Genomic DNA, 15,722 nt, shown 5'->3' with positions numbered 1-15,722 from the left:
AAAGGGGTAAAAAAGTGAATAACTTTTCTCTTCTATGACGGCCCTAAAAAATAACATCGTACTGAACAGCAAAGGGCCACAGGACATGAGAGAATCCTCAAAGTTTCTACATGCAGACTTTGAAGCAAAATGAAAAAAATCTGAGTTCAAGTAGTAGAATCAAAGGAAAAAATGTCTCCACACTGTCTAACACTCTTTCACTCCCAATAAAAACAAAGCTCTTACAAGCACACACTCAAGAGAAATTTCATGTGGATGGAGAATCAATTGTTCAAGTTTTTTTTTTTTTTTTAAGAAGTCATCATAATATTATTCCGCTAAGGTTGGAAAGATGATGGGCGATTGTTTGCTCAGTGGACATTTAAGTAGCGTAGTTTACCAAAGAGTCCCAAAAGTGAGCAGTTTTATGTGTGCAGAACAGCTGGAAGTTAAAAATGCACACAAACGAGGAAAAACAAACCACTGAGTTATTAAGCTGAGGCAATAGAGGAGCAATGAAACCAGCTCGGGTTTTCTTTTTTTTTTTTTTTTTTTTTTTTTTTTTTCTTTCTCTTTTTCCACATAAAGATACCATTTGGTTGAATAAACAGTGCATTCTTTGCATTTAAATACACTTAATTTTAAACAGCAGAGGGAAGAGGGGAGATGAAACTAAATCAAACATAAAACAAAACCAGAGATCATTAAGAAAGGGACTTCAAACCAAATTTTTATTGAATTAAGGCAACACCCAACAGTAGAAATCTGGGAAGTATGTGCGTGTAAGAAATCATCTCTCTTTTTTTTTCCAGATCTGACTAATCAATGTCAGTGGCTGGCATCCAACTACCTATCTCAATGGAAAAGATTGCCTTATTCCCGGGTGGGCTCATGTGGCAAGGGAAGCCTTATTGCTTTGGATGAGATGTGGTGGTTACTTACAGAAAGCCTCAAAACAGCGCATGCTTCCCGTCTCTCTAACTCACAACTAGAACCCAAGAGGTTACAAAAACAAACGCCACATTCTTCGGAGTCTAAACAAACTCCTTTGAAGTGTCATCGACCATATGAAATGTACCTCTGTTCCTGTCAGCAAAAGGTGCATAGGACGATGACAGAAAGAGCTCTTCCGAGGAGGGAGAGACTTGCTTGCAGATTTTAGAAATCCGGGGCTGCCTCAAGGGACATCCATTATCCAAATCTTGCCCAAGTCGCGACTGCGTCTCAAGCTCTGGCCGAAAGGCAAAGCTTCTCCAACATGTTCTAATTATTGGATTAACTTTTGTTCGCTCAGCCTGTGTTGACTCATCGCCCTCTTCAGCACTGGATGCAAGTACTATCCAGAGCAAACTACAATCACAATCTCCTCTTTTACCCACAAGGAAATGGAGCTTTCAGAAGCTAGACGGTAGGGGATGAACAGGAAATGTGACCAACTTGAAGCTGGAAGGTGAAGGGCTTCCAAGGGGAGAGCTAAGATCTTCATAACAGCCCCAGTCCCTATAGAATTGAGAGCCTAGGGCTGGCCCAAGATCGGACTTATCTTCTTTATCTTTGGCTGTAGGTATTTTTTTGCAGCTTTGAAGACTGGCTAGAGCAAAAATTTGATGACTCTTAGAGGTGGAGATTTTTTTCTAGCAACAGAAAGCCAGGGCCTAAAGAACAGATGGATTTGTGAGTGACTTATTTGGAGAAATCTAGACTTAGTGGTCCCTCCCCTCCTCAGTCTCCATTTACTTTTCTCTTTTGCTTGTGTAACTGCAAAAGAGGGGAATGGAAGTAAGTTTTTCAAATTAACTGCTTTTTTTTTTTTGTGAGAAATACAGAAATAGTGGAGGATTTGGTCATTTGAACGAACTTTCTTGCTGAAAATAACTAGAAAAGTGGTTCAAAATATCAGGAAAAAATTTTTTAAAGTAGTTCAGAATATATTTGAAAGCATCAGAATAAGTCAGTGAAGAACTGCCACACCAGGATCTGGAAAAAGTTAAAGACCTAGAAGGTAAACCCAGCCCTTTAGAAGCATTTTCCTTGGGAGCATTTGCTGAAAATGAAGGAAATGGCTCAAAGGCTAAGTAGCATTTTTAGTAGCCTCACAAAATTAGCAAAATGGAGATTGTGATCTAGGGCACAACAAAATGAGACATCCCTGGGAAACCCCCAGTGCTTTGCTTAGGACCCCAAACAGTTAATTATAGAAATAAGAATGAACTGAAATAGTCAGATTCTTGCAGGGGATTCAGCTGAGCCTTGAATCACTGTTGGATTAAGGTGATCCCATTTTCCTGAAGTGTCAGGCTTCCTAGCATGATGGTGACCTCACATTTCTGACAAAAACAAATTCTTTGTGGGGAAGGATAACCTCATACTAGCTTCAGATTATTTTTATAAACTACTTTGCAAATACATTGTCCGACACAGACTTAAAAGTAACCAAGCAGACAAAGGACACAAGATACCATAAATGAAAAGCAGCAGGAAAAAAAAATGATGTAAATAGATCTTGAAGATACACAAATCAGATTTTTAAATAATGCCCTTCACTACGTTTCAGAAGATGAAGTAATCAACACATCCTAATTTATTTTAATATTGAAAGTCCTATGTCCCATGAAACTCCTCATTCCTGGCCAAATAAGGATGTATCACCCTAGAAAAGACAACATTGACAATTTTAGCAAAGAACCAGAGACTACTGAAAAATGTAAATTCTACAAATTAAAAATACAGTAACTGAAATTTAGAACTCAATAAATGGATTTAATAGCATAGTAGACACCCTAGAAGAGAGAAATAGTAAATTTAAATAACATCAAAAGAAAATGTCTAGAAAAAAAGAAACATCCAGAAGGAAGACAAAGGGAAAGAAAGTACAAAAGGCAGAATGAGAAGTAAAAAGAAGAGCGAAGGGGCTTAAAAGACATGTAATTTGATTTCCAAAAGAGAAGGAGAGACAAAGTGGGTCAAAATTAATATTTTAAAAGATAAGACTGAAAATATTTCAAAACTAGAGAAACACATAAAGCCATAGATTCGAAATGCACTATGAACCACAAGCAGGGTGCAATCTTAGGCCCATCATGGTAAAAGTGCTAAAAACTAATGAAAAGAGAAAATTTTCTAATTGTCAGAGGAAAGTGGCAGATGCTTTACTATCAGCAGTGACACGTGGACATCTAGCTTTTAAACAGAAACAATAATATCAAGAAAACAATTGAAATATGTCTCTGAGGTAATAAAAGAGAAGGCTGTCTAAGATATAGGATAATATCAAACGCTTAAATCTGAATCTCTTAAAAAATATTTCAAAAACTATGAAGGAAAACAGAGAAAGCAAATTAAGCCATCTGTAACTGTGCCTAGAACATGACTAAGAAACAAAGAATACTATCAACATAAAATTTCATGTGAGTAAGAAAACAAACTCTTCAAAACCAGCAGAGCCAGTGCATGCTGGAGCAGCATCACAGGAAGCCTGAAAAAGTAAATAAAACAGTGCATCATGGGGTGAAAACGGATGACTCAGAATTAAACCGTATCATCACCACCCCCTCTTTAAAAAATGAGTTCAGTCAGGAATGAAGAAACATTTAGAATAGGTCAGTCATCTAGCACATTTCTCTGACACGTAGGTGATTAACAGAAAGAGAAAAGAGTGCAGGACCAGAGGGCACAGAGAGGGCTGATTTGGAAGTGGTGGTAGTACTTGGTGGTCATGGAAAAGAACACATTACAAGCAGTGAAAATTAAGAGCTTACAGGAAACACACACACACATACAAATTCAGAACATATACCAACTTCTTTCCCTGCTCCCTCCCGCAAAGAAAAGGGAATCAACATTTTTTTTAAACTACACATTATTATGTTTAAAGAAAAGGGTGTTCTTGAAATAATGAATAAATTAAGCCACCCAAACTCATCCTATCCTCCCATGATTGTTTGTCTAGAAAAAAAATAAGACATTTCAAAAGGAACAGAAAACAGCAAATAACACTCACACAAGCTAATTATAGGAGAAAACATAAGAATAAAATATTTCAGCTGATGAAAATTTTCACCATGAAACAACCATAAAATACAATACCCTAAACTGAAATATATATATTTTTAAGCAAGAAAATATATACATTTTTCAGTTATAGAGGGAAAGTTTTAAAAACAAGAAGCAAAAGGACATAAAAACATGTGAAACAGGAGTTGACAGAACTCAGGAAGAAACTTTAAAAGGACAGAGTCCTCCGGAAAATAAAAATATACTTAGAAGATGTCAAAGGAGAATAGATTTGATTGAAAATATAATAATGGGAACTGAAGAGAGAAATAGAAACAACCTAGAAAAAAAAATAACAAAATAAAGTTGGAGGTTAAAAAGATCAGAGTGAAAACAATTGGATATAGAAAGACAGGCAAAGAAGATACAACATATCTATAATTTGAGTTTCATGCTGGAGGTAGGGGTGGGGAGTGGTGGTAGGGGTCAGATAAAAGAAAATGAAAACACTGGAACTGAATATATATTTTAACCTTTAGTAAATAAAATTTCCTGAAATAAAACAACCTGAATCTACATACTAAATGAGTCCACCATGTACCTGGAAAAATTGGCCTTGAATGGTCAACTCCAATATATATCGCAATATAATTAAGACTTTTAAGACTTGAAAGAGAGAAGTGTGTCTGTGTCTGCAGGGAAAGAACAAAAAGGAAGCAAACAAACAAAAATGAGTTCCAAATGACAGACAGACATAGAGGTTAGCAAAAGACATTGCAACAGAAATAAAGAAGGCAAGACAGCAGTAATGCAAAATTTTCAAGAAACTTGAGGAAAAGAATTATGAATGAAGAACTTTATATCCAGCCAAGCTCTCCTTGAAATATCAAGACTATTTAATACAGGAATTATTCTATACACAAGCCATTCCTAAGGAAGCTAGTAGAGGGTCAGCTTCATATAATCAAGAGATAAGATAAACTTCAGCAAAAGAGCTGTTAGTGACAATTGAATATATTGAATTATAGATCTAAGACTAAAACAAAAGTGGGACAGGAAGAAAAGATAGTGCATAAATGTTATATGTTATAACAAAGTGTGAACAATTGAAAAAATGGAAACATAAGGGAGGAAAAAAGAGGAAAGTAGAAAAAAAACCTATTTTATTGTATAGAAAATATGTGGGTATAAAAGGATATCTTAAAACAAACAAAATAGTAGAAGCCTTAAAAAAACTAAGTTGTAAGGACAATATATAATGTAATGGTAATAAAGTAAGCAATAGAATAAAAAACACGAACTTTCTTAAATATCAAAAGGCAGTATAAAAGGGAGCAAAGGAAACAGATGACATAAAAAAAGAAACAGACGATATAACAAAATACACACAATAAATATAACACAAAATAATATGGCATACAGTTATATCAGTAAAATAAATGTAAAGGGACTTAGAACACCCTTTAAAAGAAAAAACTTCCAGATTTGTTCAAAAGCCAAAATCCAGTTCTACACTGAATGCAATGGGTACACCCAAAAACAAGGTGATTCAGAGATGTTAGAAATAAAGGGATGGGAGGGTGATGTAGCTCAGTGGTAGAGTGCCGTGCTTAGCATGTGGGAGGTCCTGGGTTCAATTCTCAGGACCTCCATTGAAAAAATAAAACAAAGGGATATGCTAATGTATACCAAAATGCAAATTCTATTAAGTCAAGTGAGCCAGATACCAGATAAGATTAAATTTAGGCCAAAAAACACTAAAGATGGTAAAGACAAACATTTTATAATGCTAGCGACAATAATTTACAATAAAGATACAACAGTCATAAATGTGTCTGCAGCAGATAACAAATGATCTCTTTAATAAAGCAGACTATAATAGATGCAAAGAGAAATGAACAAAAATATGCTAGTAATAGGAGATTTTGAAATAATATTCTCGGTCTAAGACAAGGCAAGTGGACAAAAATAAGTAATGCTACAAAAGTCCTAAAGAATATCATGCATAAAATAGTACTTTGGGGTATATATTTAAATTTTCATCTATATATATATGTAGTGATGTCAACTTCTCTGGAACAAATGGACCATTTATAAAGATTTGCCATATCTAATTAGGTCACAAAGAAAAAATCTCAGTAAGTTCTAAAGTTCTAAGTAGAAATTAATAGCCAATTTTTAAATGTACTGGAAAAAAATTTTTAAAGAAGCAACTCTTCTAAACACACATGTAAAAAATGACAAAAGACTAAAATTGCAGCATATCTAACATATGATAATGACAATGTTACATATTGTACTATATGGAATGCAATTAAAGAAATGACTAGAGAAAAACGAATAGCCTTACAGCAATCAGAATTGAAGAATAAAATTATGAGAATTCAATGATAGACTCTACAAAACTAGAAAAATATGTGAACTAAACAAGGATCGAAATAAGAATAAAAGCAGAATAAATATGGTAGAAATTAGAGAGACAACACAACTAATGAATAAACGAAAATGCTGTTTCATTAAGGAAATAAATCACCAACAGAAACAAAGTACAAATTTCTGCAATAGAAACTTATTTAAGAGAAAAGGAAATGAAGGAGAAATATACAAAATGAGAGACGATAAAGGAGAATAACCATTAAAAGAGATGAAATTTTCAAAATCATAAGGGACTGCTTTGTACAAGGCTATGCAATCTGAAAACTGAGATCCAGTGAACTGAGTAATTTCCTTAGGGAAATACAATTTGCAAAAGTTTACTCCAGTAGAGATAGAAAGTCTAAAGCAACCAATTTCCAAGGAAAAATGAAAAAAGTTATCAATTACCCCACAAAAAAGTCCCAAGTTAGATAATTTCCTAGGAAATTCTACCAAATATCTAAAGAGCAGATTATCAAAATGCTACATATATTGTTCCAGAAAATTGGAAAGCAAAAATGAAAACTTCAAAACATTTATGAAGCTAGTATAACAATAATTCCTAAAACTGATAAAGACAGCATAAACAAAATAATGTACAGATAAGTTATTAAAAATAATACTTGAGATAAACATATAAAATGTAATGGAATTTCTATATATCCGCAATCAAATTTGTAATAGCATCACTTGTGATAGCATCAAAGTTATTAAACATGTATGAATATATCTAGCAAAGAATGCACAAAATTCAAGCCAAAAAATTTTTTTATATATATATAAAATTTTATATATATATATAAAATTATTGAGAGTTAAGAGAATGAAAGATAAAGCATGGACTGGGAGAAAATATTTGCAAAACTGATCTGATAAAGAACATGTATTCAAAATACACAAAGCGCTCTTAAACTCCATTAATAAGAAAACAGATACCTCAATTAACAGTTGCAGAAGATCTGAAATGACACCTCACCAAATATGTAAATGGCAAATAAGCATTTGAAAGGCATATCACCATTATATATAATTATGAAATTGCAAAATAAGAAAACGAGGTATCACTACATATCTACTGTTACGGCAAAAAAAAAAAAAAAAAATCCAGAAAACAATACCAAATGCTGGCAAAGATGTGGAAAAATAGGAATTCCTGTTTATTGCCGGTGCAATGCAAAATGGTACAGCCACCATGAAAGATAGCATGGTAGTTTATGACAAAGCTGAACCTAGTCTTACCATAAGCATCACCAGCTGTGCCCCTAGTTGAGTTGAACACTTATGTTCACACACAAACTTGCTCATAAATGTTAACAGCAGCTTTATTCATAATCACCAAATCTGGAATAACAAAGATGTACTTCAATAGATGAATGGATAAACAAATGACAGTACATCCGTTCAAAGGAATATTATTTAACAATGAAAAGGAATGAAGTGTAAAGCCTCAGAAGGACTTGGAGGAACCTGAAATGAAAATGGTTAAGTGAAAGAAGCCAGTCTGAAAAGGCAACATACTCAACTTTGTGACATCTGGAAAAGGCAAATCTATAAACAGAAAAAAAGAAAATCAGTGGTTTTCTGGGATTCAGAAGGAGAAAGGGAGTAATGAATGGATGAAATACACATGCTTCATAGAGCAGTGAAACTATTCTATACAATAGTGTAATGATGCACACATGAGAATCTGCATTTGTCAAAACCGATAGAACTGTCCAAAAACATCTTAATGAAACTCAGGACATTATGATTCATTCATTACAACACATGTCCCACACTATTGCAAGGTAATAATCAGGGAAATGTGGGGTGGGGAAGATGATAATACAGCAATTCTCCGGACTATCTCATTGCATTACTAAACCTGTTGTAAAATATCAAATCTATTAGTTTTTTAAAACTATATTAAGCAAAAAATAAAGACCTAAATAAATATTCATGAATGAAGACTGAATGATAAAGTCTATGTAATAGCAATCAAAACCTAACAGCTGTTAGTTTTGGGGGGGAGGGCATTGGTTTGGTTTGGTTTTGGTGATCATTTGCGATCTGGTTCTAAAATTTGTGTAAAAAAGCAAAGGGTCAAAAGTAACTAAGACAGTATTGAAGATAAAGGACAAAGTCAGAGGACTTGCTCTAGCAGATATTAAGGACTGTTTTTAAGCCTACAGTAATTAAGACACTACGAAAATTTTGCCAACATAAATAGGCCAATGGAATGAAATACAGACTCCAAGAAAAGACCCACAAACAGAGGTAGACTTGATTGACAACAAAGGTGGTACTGCAGAGCGGTTGAGGAGAGATGTTCTTTTCAGTTAGTTTCATTAAGAAAATTGGAAATCTATGTTGGGAAAAAAAAAATGAAACTGAATCCCTACCTCACACTATAACAAATACCAGTTCCAGATAGATTGTGGAGTTGCAAGACAAGAGTAAAACAAAAGAAAGAAAAATACCATATGATATCACTCATATGTGGAATCTTAAAAAAAAAAAAAAGACACTATGAACTCATTTACAAAACAGAAACAGATTCACAGACATAGTAAATAATCTTATGGTTACCAGGGGAAGGGGGGTGGGAAGGGATGAATTTGGGAGTTTGAGAGTTGCAAATGTTAGCCACTACATATAAAAATAAATTTTTTAAAAGTTTCTTCTGTACAGCACAGGGAACTATGTTCAATGTCTTCTAATAATCTTTGATGAAAAAAGAATATGAAAACAAATATACATATGCATATGCATGAGTGGGGCATTGTGCTGTACACCAGAAATTAACACATTATAATTGACTGTACTTCAATTAAAGTAAAAAAAGAAAAAGAAAATTCTAGGTTAAAAAGTAAAAGGGAAAGAGAGCTTCGAGAACACTTCTTCGCCTGTGGACTACAGGTTACCAAAAAGTCTACAGCTCAACTTCAAAAAGTTCACAGACTTGAATGGGAAAAATAAAATGCATGTTTAGTTTTACTAACTTATAGCTCAATTGATTATTTCCTTCAATTTATGCATGTGGGCAACAAACCACCACAGCGTTCACAGCTACTGTCAAAATGGCACCAATAGCAATCACAGAAATCTTCATATCACAGTGTAAACATGACATAAATCTTGACATGTCATTTACGCTTATCCCTACTTCAAAATTATTGTAGTTTTTACACCCATTGTTAGAAGTTGGTATTTAATGCATTAACCAAAACACATAAATTACTAGTTTAAAATTATTTGTTCACATTTCCAAAACTGTATTTCAATATATTAATATATAAATAAATAAATCTCAATATGAATGGCTTCCTTTTTAATCCTATGTAGTTTATTTTATACATTTAAACTATTCTTACGAGAAGGTGTTCATAGACTTCATCAAACTAAAAAAAAAAAAAATCCATGCTACAGAAAACATTAAAAGTATTATAGAATAATATAAAAATCGTCATAACTTTGGGGTAAAGACCAACCAAAAAGGAAAAGTATGGTAAAACAAACAAACAAACAAAATCTCTTAGATTCAAAAATTTCTTTTAATCAAAAGACACCTGAAAAAAAGTAAAAGGCTAAGCCAAGGAGTGAGAGAAAATATTTGCAATACATGCAATCAAATGAAGTTTTTGCCCAAAATATACAAGGAACTCCTACAAATCAATAAGAAAAAATGGACAACCCCCCAAAAAACAGGCAAAAACCCTGAACGGGCACTTCACAAAAATAGAAAATTCAAGTAGAAAATAAACTTGTGGCAAGATCATCAATCTCACAAAAATTCAGGAAAATTAAAATTAAGGTCACCACAGTATACGATTATATACTCACCAGAATGACTAGAATGGAAAAAAAAAAAAAAGACCAAAAAACAGTGTCAGAACAGATGTGGAAAACAGAAAGTCTCATTCATTGCTTGGGAAGACAACAAATTGGTGCAACTATTTGGAAAACTATTTGACATTAATTACTAAAACCAAACATACATTACACTGTGGCCAAAACATTTCACCCTTGATTACATATCAAGTGGAAATGTTATTCCAAGAGACCTGCACAAGAATGTTTACAGCAGCATTATTTCTAGTGGTTGCAAACTGTAAACTTATATTTCCTCCTACTATTAGCAGAAATTGTTAGAATTTCTGTAATGAAAACAAATTATAGCTGTACGCAGCAACACTGGTGAGTTTCGCAATGAAAGTGACCTACAAAGGAGTACATAATACATGAGCCCATTCATATAAAGTTCAAAATGTGTGTAAAACTAAACTGTAATTCTTTGATGGGAAGGAAAAGCAGAAGGGTGGTTATCATAGTCATTAAGATCATTGTTCTCTCTGGGAGGAGAGAAGGGTACTGATTGGGTGGGTGTACAGAGTGGCTTCTGGGATGCTAGCAGGGTTCCAGTGTTTCCCCTGAGTGGTGTTTGCACAGCTTCTCACTTTGGGACACATCACTGAGCTGTTTGTATGATTTATGTATGCAAGTTCTCCTGAGAAAAGGAAACAGTACATGCAGAGCTGACAATGTATTTCATAATAAAAAAAAAGTTTAAATAAAAAGTTATATATGCTTTTGAGATGATAAAATTCAAGCTGTTGCAAAAGGGTAATTAATGATGAGAACAAAATATCTCTCGGTAGAAACCACCACAGGTAACATCCCCATATGTCTTTCTAAAGTTTTTCTATATATAAGCAGATGAAAGAAAGAAGGAAAGAAAGAAATGAAATAAAAAGAAAGAGAAAGAAAGGAAGGAAGAAAAGAAAGAAAGAATGAAAGAAAAAACGAAAGAAAGAAAGAGAGAGCGAGAAAGAGAAAGAAAAGAAAGAAAGAAAGAAAGAAAGAAAGAAAAAGAAAGAAAGAAAGAAAGAAAGAAAGGAAGGAAGGAAGGAAGGAAGGAAGGAAGGAAGGAAGAAGGAAGGAAAGAAAGAAGGAAGGAAAGAAGAAAGAAAGAGGGAGGGAGGAAGAAAGAGAGAGAGAAAGGAAGAAGAGAGGGAGGGAAGGAGAGGAGGAAAGAAGACAGAGATATATGATAAATAGAAAGAATAAGATAGATAGATGATAGAGGTACCATAAACAAAGAAAAAATGCTGTATTCGCACTGTTCTGTATACATTTTTCACTGAACTATATGTCTTGAAAGTCACTCCACATAAGCACCTATAAATGTGTCATGTTCTTTTTAGTGACAATATTATATAGATGGACCACAATTTCTTCACGCAACCATTATTGATGGAGATTTCAATTCTTTCCAGTCATTTGTCAATACAAATAATTTTAATTTTGCAATGAACATCTTTATATCTGTTGCTATGATACAGCAAAGTATGTGTAGGTAAGTTTCTGGAAGAGACATTGCTCTGTCGCAGGGCATGTTGATAGGTACCAATCTCCAAAATGTTGATCCGTTTACATCCCATCGACAGTGTGCGAGAAGCCGCTTCTCAGCTCTCACCAACACTCTGTATTACTCAGTGGTTTGATCTTTGCCAATTGAATATGTAAAAATTGGCCTCTAATTCAAATTTGCACTTCTTTTGTTAAAGGTACGTTTGCACATCTTTTCCTATCTTTATAAACTACTTATTTTTCTGTGAATTGTTCACTCCTAGCTTTTGCCCACTTACATTTGGAATAGATAATGCATTTCCTTTTTCAGAAGTCAAAAGTTACAAAATAAGATACAATAAAATACTCCTCCTATCCTTTGTCTCCCCATTTCCCAGGGTTCCGCTCTTAAAAGCAACAAATTCCATCACTTCTGTATGTATCCTTCCAAAACTATTCTATGTGTAAGCATGTGGGAGGGGGAGGGTTAACCTTTTTGCCCCAAAGTGGTAGCTCAGTATACACAATCTTCTATGCTTAAACCAAAGATTTCCTGTTAGCTATCCTGATTGTGGTGGTGGTTTCATGGGTGTATACACATCTATCAAAATTCATCCAATTGTACATCTGAAATATGTGTAGTTTACTGTACAGGAGCCGTACCACAATAAAGGTGTTTTTAAAAAATCAAAAATTATATTACCAGTTAAAAAAAAATCACACACACACAAAGATTTCCAAAGACTTTTGAGGCTTTCTCCAATCCCAGCGTATCAAGTGGAGGCATGACATAGGCTTAATAATTCTTACCATCCAGATAGAGCAAGGGAGGTTTCAATGCGGATGGCAGGGACAAAAAAAAAAAAAAAAAAAAAAAAACAGGAGAAAGAGGTCTGTTTCTAAGAAGTGTTTTTCCTAAGACTCTTCCCTGAATTCCCTGAAGCTGTTTCTTCTTCCCACCGGAAACCACAGGGATAAACAGCCCCTCCCAAAGTGCTGAGAAAAAAAAAAAAAACAGAACAACAGATGCAAAACCAGTCGTGACCGGAGCACATCGGGAGGGGCACAGCACAGACGTGGGAGTCTAAGACAGCAACAGGACAAAGGATGCTCGGTCTGAGGCCGGACAGGTGAGGAGGCAGCTAGCAGGGTCCGGATGGCAGCACACTGGAAGCAGAAGCAGAATTCTGCCTCAAGAAGGCAGCTGGCAGCCCTCTGCTTGGGGGCAGTGTGGTCCACGGCTGAGCTGCAGAAGCCCGGAGAAGCCGGGGTAACAGCATCCCGGGATTCAGAGACGCACACAACATCCCGTGAGAGTGGGACAGGGACTTGGCGCTGAGAAAAATGCAGAGCAGCGCGAGATTCCAGAACAGACAACCTGAGTCAGGCACCGGGGGTGGGGCTCAGCCCCACATCACCCTCCCAACTGAGACGTGGCCGCCAGGCACAGTGATTTACTCAGTAGGGATGAGCGATTAAACAAGATCTTACCTGCGCTCTGCATATTGTAATTAGCTGTGCGCGGGTCTAGATTAATTAGGAGGTAAGATTTTTATGGGCTTACTAATAGGATTGTGTAGTTCTGTTCAAGTTGGCTCCTTTTCTTGTTTTTCAATATTCCTAACCCAAGAACTTCATCCATTGTGGGAAAACCGAAATCTGTCAACTGATGATCCCAACTGACCACGTGGTTGTGCTGGAGGTGCCTCCACCAAGCTACCTGCAAGTTAGTTTGTTCTTTTGTCTTTCAGACATTGATGGGTATTAAGCACCTACTCTGTTGCAGGCAAAATGAGAGAAACTGAGGGCAGGGCGAGGGAAGCAGACAGTCCCTACTCTGCAGGAATCCAATCTGTTGAGAGTAAGAGAGGCGAACTAAAGCAAACCATTAAAATTCAGTACAGAACGTTCTGCAGTAAAAAGATTAACTGTGTGCTTACAGAGGAAGGCGTCACCAAGTGAGCCTGGAGTTGTCAGGAAAAGATTCCCAGAGGAGATGAAATACGAACGAGGTCTGAAAAAGAGACTTGTAGGAGAGTTTTTTCAGGCAGAGGAGTGGAGGAAGGCATTCCTGGGTGGGAGAAGAGTGAGAATAAATGCAGTCCCGCATCTGGGCATTGCATCTCCAGGGAAGACTTGGAAGTTCACCGTAGCTGATGCAGTGTTGCCTGGTGAGAGGAGATGGTGCAGGGAAAGAGATAAAAGGCCCAGACTGTTAAAGCATCTGGGAAACCAGTAGGACCCAGCCCAGATGGATTTGAATGAGAACTAGTGGCCAAGCACCCACCGAGCCAGGAAATGCAACCAACCGCAGAGAACACTGAAGGCCACCAACGATGCAGACCCCGGGGATGCACACTGTCCAGCTAGGAACTGCCTGGAGTGGGATTTTGCAGGTCATCAAATTTCACACATCAGTGCTGAGCAAAAATTCCACCTCCCATCCCTACGTTACACCAATGGTTCTCAACCAAGGTGGGGTGGGGGCAAAACGTCATACAACTCGGGGTGCTGTGGGTATCTAGTAGGTAGAGGCTCGGGATGATGCTGGACACCCCACCACACACAAGACAGCCCCCACAGCTGAGAATTACCCAGTCCAAATGTCAATCATGCCAACACTGAGAAACCTTCCCCATACATAATAGAAATATTTTAGCCACATACAGATCTCGTATTAGAGCCATTCCCATATATGGTTATATCTCTTAAAGTCCAAGACACATGTCATAATTCTATCAGCTTCAGTTTTTCCTCTTCTAGCTCCTTATCTTTTCCTCCAGAACTACCATCCTGAACTTTAACTCCCTGACCTACCATCTCATCTGCTAACCACCTACTTCCACAATCCAATAGTCTTTCTTCAGTTCTTGGCTTCCCGCCCTTTTACATCCATAATAATACCTTGCATTCCACTGTCCACAGCATACTGTTCAGCACGCTCTCACCTGCTTTTGTGCTTTTGTCTTCACCACAGACCTTTGAAGATAAGATAGGCATAAACAGCACGTTGTATTGGTGAGGAACTCGGAGCAAGTGTCATCGTCAGACCCCAACCTGGACCCACCCTTGAATGAATGCCCTCACACCCACCCACCCACTACAGTTAGCTGCCTTCAGAGTTTTTAATATGGGGGTAAAAACTGCCATAGAAGTCTGACCAATGTGTAAGCAATTTTAATATTTAATATATGTATGTGTTGAAAAGAGAAAGAAAAATACCATATGAGATCATTCACATGTGGAATGATAAAGTTCAATAACACTTTATTTACACAACGAGCCTCAGTGGATCTGTTTGCTATGTGTCATGTCTTCTAGGTGAGAGTGACCCTTACCTTCAATATCTTCCTTGTGCTTAATGACTCGATGCTTTCTGAACACAGACATGCTTAGGATATGTAATAAGTATCTTTCCAGCCCCAGCTACACGGACACAAAAACAAAACAAAACAAAATAAAACAAAACAAAAACAGAAAAAACTAGTGTGCAGAAACAGGATAATGAAGCAGATGACCAAACATTAAAAAAAAATTGGTATCTATATATGAAAGAATGAAGTTAGAGCCCTTCCTCATACCACACACACAAAAAAATTAACGCAAAATGAATCATAAAATTCTTAGAAGAAAATGTGTGAGTCGTATACTCCAAAGTTGCTAAGAGAGTAAATCTTAAACATTCTCACCACAGAAAAAGATGGTAGTTCTGTGGCAGAAATGGAAATATTAGCTAATGCTATGGTGGTAATCATTTTGTAAGATATAAATGTATGAAATCAGTGCACTGTACACCTTAAACTTCCAGGAGGTTATATGTCAATTACTTCTCAGTAAAGCTGGGGAAAATTAAAAATTAAAGAAAAAAAAAAAGAAAACACACAAGAATATTAATGATACTAGATTCTGGGTTATTTGTGGGCAAGGATTCCAATTGCCTAGTGCAATGCATGCCTTTCCCAAAGGAGGTGCTTTGTAAAGATTTGGTGAATGATCTACATGAATTT

The sequence above is a fragment of the Camelus bactrianus genome, chromosome 7 (assembly GCF_048773025.1).
Source record: "Camelus bactrianus isolate YW-2024 breed Bactrian camel chromosome 7, ASM4877302v1, whole genome shotgun sequence".
In the NCBI taxonomy this organism is placed as follows: Eukaryota; Metazoa; Chordata; class Mammalia; order Artiodactyla; family Camelidae; genus Camelus; species Camelus bactrianus.
The sequence above is the reverse complement of the archived record's forward strand: the minus strand, read 5'-3'. Positions refer to the sequence as shown.